General features: G+C 39.8%; 1 protein-coding gene and 1 long non-coding RNA gene across 8 annotated transcripts in view; one reads left to right on the forward strand and one right to left on the reverse strand.

Annotated features, from left to right (window-relative positions):
- KANSL1 (KAT8 regulatory NSL complex subunit 1) overlaps positions 1-5,636 on the forward strand; it is a 215,256-nt gene that overhangs the window by 197,418 nt on the left and 12,202 nt on the right. The window lies entirely within an intron of this gene.
- LOC108318305 lies at positions 1,871-3,631 on the reverse strand. Its single transcript, XR_001831103.2, has 2 exons — positions 2,600-3,631; positions 1,871-2,326 (listed from the first exon to the last, which is right to left on the reverse strand). It is a non-coding gene; the product is annotated as an uncharacterized LOC108318305 (long non-coding RNA).

Raw genomic sequence — 5,636 nt, forward strand, 5'->3', positions numbered from 1 at the left:
AAATTTTAACTTTTTTTAAAGATGGGGTCTTACTAACATTGCCTAAGCTGGTTTTGAAATTCCTAAACTCAGGTGATCCACTCATCTTCATCTTGGCCCCCCACAGTGCTGGGATTACAGGTGTAAGCCACCATGCCCGGCCTGAACATTTTCTTCAACAGCCACGTGGTAAATACCTTAGGCTTTGTAAGCCGTGTAATTGATGTCGGTTCATGTCACAACTGCTCAACCCTGTCATTGTCACACAAAAGCATCCATGGACAATATGTGAACAAATGGACCTGCTTGTGTTCCAACAAAAGTTTATTAATAAAAAGTCATTGCCAACTCTTATCCTAGAAAGAATCCTTCTAATTGACAGTTGATCAAACATTAGCTAACTGTAATCCCCTGTTCTGTATCTGTTCTTTAAATGATTGAATTTCTGGCCACCTATATCCAGTAGATTCCAGAATTTTTGGCTTTTGTTACCAGAACCCACTCTGACTGTGATAAGGATGTAGTGTAATATTGCTGCTGCCATGTGATTTCTTGTAAGAGAAAGGAAACAGAAAACCTGGAACACATGGATAGTCAGGAGTTGGTGGAGCAGTAAATAAACCTGAACACAGTGAGTGGAAAACCTAAAAACATTTTCCTCTGTGCTTCAGATTCTAGAGCCACTGACTTTTACCTTACCTTGGCGTTGGATTTATAGAGTCCATGCAACTGCAGTTATTATTTGTATAGTATTTTACAGTTTATAGTACTCTTCTCATATTTGTCCGTTTGCTTTTTTCAGAAATCTTTTTTTTGAGACAGAGTCTCCCTCTGTTGCTCAGGCTGGAATGCAGTGGTATGATTTTGGCTCACTGCAGCAAGGATTTCCCAGGATCAGGTGATCCTCTGCTTCAATCTCCTGAGTAGCTGGACTACAGGTGCGCGCCACCACACCTGGCTAATTTTTTTTGCATTTTTAGTAGAGAAGAGGTTTCACATGTTGCCCATGTTGGTCTCAAAATCTTGGGCTCAAGTGATCGCCCACCTTGACTTCCCAAGATGCTGGAATTACAGGCATGAGCCACCACGCCCTGCCCAGAAATCTTGTAAGGTGTTACTTAGTTTTAGTGCTGAAAGAACAGGCTTGGTAAGGTTGTGGCTTATCTAAAACTACATGCCTAATGAGTTTGAATGCCCTCACAGTTCAAACCCAGATTATCTGATGTCTGTCCTTCCTTTTGCCGTATTTCAAGTTCCTTTCCAGACAGATTATTCAGAGAAATCAGCTTTTTACCCTTTCTGGGATTCTGTCTACAGACAGAGCCACCAGGAAGACTTGGGAACATTTGTTGGGTTATTCTCTGAATTACTGTGTTGAATCATATAGTCTCATACTTGAAGAAGGACAGGAAGCCCTGACACTTAAGTGCACTAATTGGATATTACCTGCTAAACACAACATCATTTATTTGTCAACAGCATTACCACATACAGTTGCAGATAATCTTGCCAACCCTCAAATATACCCAGACCGTGTGTCTGTCAGCTCCTGTTCCATCATTCAGCAACTCTACTAAGAGATTCCATTTCCTCTGAACACTTTCTGTCCTGCTGACTGCATTACATCATAGATCTGACATGAATGCTGCCCTGCGGCATACCTTACACCTCCCACACCATTATTCCAAGCAACTATAGGCAGCAGTGAGGGGGAATGGAAAGAAAGATATAGGGAACACTCCTTCTTTTCTAGTTTTTATTATTTTTATTTTCCTACCTCTAATCCTGTTTTCCTATGTTTCACACATATACAAAGAGCTTCTAGCCATGGCCCTGGGGTTTGGATGAGAAAGTTGGTCATTAAATTCTCCTTAAAAGACTATGGAGGGGGAAAAAAAAAAAAAAAAATATATATATATATATATATATATATACACATACATACACACACACACACACACACACGGAGGCTCTATGAACTATTTTATTTGCCTGTGGATTAATTACACTTCAGTGGGTTGACCTGACGACCTGGTTACCATATCTAATATTATTTCTGTTGGAATAATTTTGCTTAGATCCAAACAGCTGCCACATTCAGAATGCAGTCCATTTGGAAATAGGAAGACTCCCATGGTTGCAGAGATAGCCAACTCCAAAGGGCACCATTCACATAATATTCTTTGTAAATAACACCCCCTGAAGTATTGGGATTCCCTGTACATCACTGTATAGCATAACAATAAGAGCAGCTTGGCATACTACTGTGTGGGTCAAGCACTTGTGTGGTAATTTGCCTACTGGGCCACCCTTTACAGCCTCTTCTCTAGAAGTAGAGTTGACTGGTCTTGCTAATGGATTAGAATACGGAGAGTGGGCAGTTACTAAAAGAGAGGACTCAAGAAGGATTTCCAAGTTTTTTNTTATAAGGTATTTCACACCTTTCCTAGCTTCTATCCATATAGGCCAGCTACAACCCCCATTGTGACCACCAAAAATGTCTCTACACATTGCCAAGTAATTAGGAGGGTTAAAAGCACCTCTGATTGAGACCCACTGCTTTAGAAGTAGAGTTGACTGGTCTTGCTAATGGATTAGAATACGGAGAGTGGGCAGTTACTAAAAGAGAGGACTCAAGAAGGATTTCCAAGTTTTTTTTTTTTCATAGCAGGGTTAAAAATGATTTTGACTCATTAATTTCTGTGGATGGTTAGTTACATTTATATCAAACGTAAATACAGAAATTGTTTGAATGTGATACTTTCTCTGGCCCCGTATGACAGATTTTTTTTTTTTTTTAAGTAGAGTTTTAATGCTGTTTCCTATCCAGTTTGTGTAATTTGTTAGAATGACAACCAGCTGCTGCTCTTCATCCTGGAGTTTTGTCTCACACCTTGACTGTACCTCAGCCACTCTCATTAAGTGTGTTTTGGTGATAGAAATTGAGAGACTGTTGTTACAGCCAACTCTTTGCCTGGCTGTGGAAGGTAGAGAGACTAGAGTATAATAACCTGTTAGTATTCCAGCAGGAAGGGGGCTTTGCTTTCTTCATCATCTCAAGTAATCAAGTCCATTTAATCCTTAGTTGGAAATACAGAGGATATATAACCTTGGGGAAAATCTTGTTAACTTTGTGAAAGGGGCTTAATAAGAGCACCACCTGCTGGCCATGAAGATCTATGGTATTTTGAGAGAGCTTGCCAAACCCAGCAACTTCCCAGCAGGAGGAAGAAGTGAGCAGTTCAAAACACCCTTAAAAAGTGCGCCTGAGAAAATGGTGGAAAGTAATGGGCCAGACAGCCAGCTGAATCATGGAATGTCAGACCTTAGGATTCCGAAGTCGCCAGGGTCTTCTCATTCATTTTTCATTTTGTTTGAGGAAATAATAAGGATGACATTAATAATTCGTCTTATTTTCCTGTTATTTACCTGATAAGGTTCTGCATCCACTTCTCTGAAAATAGCAGTGTACTTATGTGGGTATGGAATGTAGGAAGACCTCTAGCTGAACTGATGCCTGTTGTGTTCTCTTCCATTTCATGTCTCTTCCTTTGCTTACTTTCAGGTCCCATATCCAGTCTGTTTTCAGATTTTAAACTTTACAAAACCTAGATATTATCACCTGTTAGTATGTGAACTCAGACCAGCAATTCCTGAGAGATCTTTTTCTTTTTCTTTTTTTTTCTGACCGGGAGATTTAATTCCCTGTGCAATTAAAAGGCAACACAGCAAACTTGTATTTTTGTTGTTGTTGTTGTTTTAAATTTTCTGCAAATGTCTAACAAAGTTTAGCAGCCCGAGTTCCTTAAACTGTTTATATTGGGTTTAAAGAGGAATTGCTCTTGATTCTGCTTTAATATGTCAACTCAAGGGCACAAGGTAGTGTTCCATGACTTGGGTTCTACAATGTGCCAACTTGTATTGAAGAACATTTAGTTGAGGGAAAGTATTAAGGAGTGGAGTTTCAGTTGAAGAGTCACCTAGCAATCATAATCTAGCGGTAACTAATAGATGTCTTTTCTTGTGCCTGCTCAAATTAATTGATAGTAACTGTCTGGAGTTATTTAATGTATTGTATGGGAAGAATCTGAGGTCTCCAGTACAACAGGAAAGACAGCTGTGTTTGGAGCAGAGGGTTAGAGAATGTGTGCTAGAATGTTGCTAGCCCTAATCTAGCCCCACTGCCTCATTTCACAGGAGGTAGAACTAAAGCCCAGCTTAGTGATTTGTTCTTGCTTTCTCCTTCTACTCAGTGATAGGACCAGGACCTGAATCCAGGCCTACTTATTTCTAGTCATTGCTGATTTCACTATAACCAGTTCTCTCAAATCCCTGTTTGTTTTTTTCCCTGGCTTCATTTTCAGGTTTGGGAGAACAATGGGGGAAAATAAAAGGAAAAAATAAAATCTGTGCTTTTGGAGTCCATTACGTGTATACACAAAATATACACAGCCTTTGCCAAGTGGGAGAACTGTTGTGCTGACAAAGGGGTGTTGTGGGATGGACAGGAAGTGACTGTCTCTCCTTTCTTGAGCCTCTTTTATATATTCTAGCTCAGCCCAGCTTTCAGATTGTTCTACAGGGCTGAGTGCTTCTAGACAATGCTTTATTTCCTAGGATTTGGTATAGCTGAGTTTGTTTTTAAGTGTGGAAAAGAATGAGTATGAAAAACATTTGAGAAGACAGCAGTGTCCTCAGAGATTGTGTCTTTACACTTGGACAGGTAGCAAATGTTTATTTTCATTAAAACTTTAATAGTTTTCCTAATGTGTTTCACTGTCATAAAGCCCAGGAGTATATTCTTAGAGAAATTGTGGAGCTGAGGCTGCTTACCCACTGGGAAAATCATCCCTGAGAATATTAGCTTCCCCCCACCCCGACTCAGGAATATTTTTATTCCAGTTCTGGAAGGCCTAACATTCAGTGTCATGAAATTTATCATCTGTACCATAGGCAGGCATGGCTAAATTTGTTTTAAGCTGCAGAACTGACTTGAAAAATATCTTGTACTGTCTATTTATTGGGAATAATTTGAGAAATAACAGATTTTGCTACAGAATCCCCTCCATCCTCTGGGTCAGTGAGTTAGCTTCAAGGTATATCATAGAGTATGAGTTATTTAGGGTTGTATAATCCTGAGTTTGAATGTTGGTTGTTACTTGTTAAACTGTGTAACCTTGGACAGAGTTAATGTACCTTTCTGCACCTGTTTCCTATCTTTAAAATAAGCATAATGGTGCTTGGCTCATGGAACCGTTATGAAGATTAAGTGGCACACACATGATGATAAACACACAGTGCTTGCCAAATAATAATGGGTTCAGTAATGTTAATTTGGACCTATGCTACCTGGGAGCCAAAACCCCATAAGCTTTTAGAAAATATATTAGACAGTATAAATTTCTAATAATTCTAGAAGACATGCCATCATTGACTGGAATTTGTAATGATTTTTGAAAGGTGGAAAAAAGACGCGATAACTATGGAGAAATAAATAGAAAAACAGCCGAGGCCGGGCGCGGTGGCTCAAGCCTGTAATCCCAGCACTTTGGGAGGCCGAGGTTGGTGGATCACGAGGTCAAGAGATCGAGACCATCCTGGTCAACATGGTGAAACCCCGTCTCTACTAAAAATACAAAAAATTAGCTGGGCATGGT

Source organism: Cebus imitator, unplaced genomic scaffold (genome assembly GCF_001604975.1).
Source record: "Cebus imitator isolate Cc_AM_T3 unplaced genomic scaffold, Cebus_imitator-1.0 Scaffold217, whole genome shotgun sequence".
Taxonomy (NCBI): domain Eukaryota; kingdom Metazoa; phylum Chordata; class Mammalia; order Primates; family Cebidae; genus Cebus; species Cebus imitator.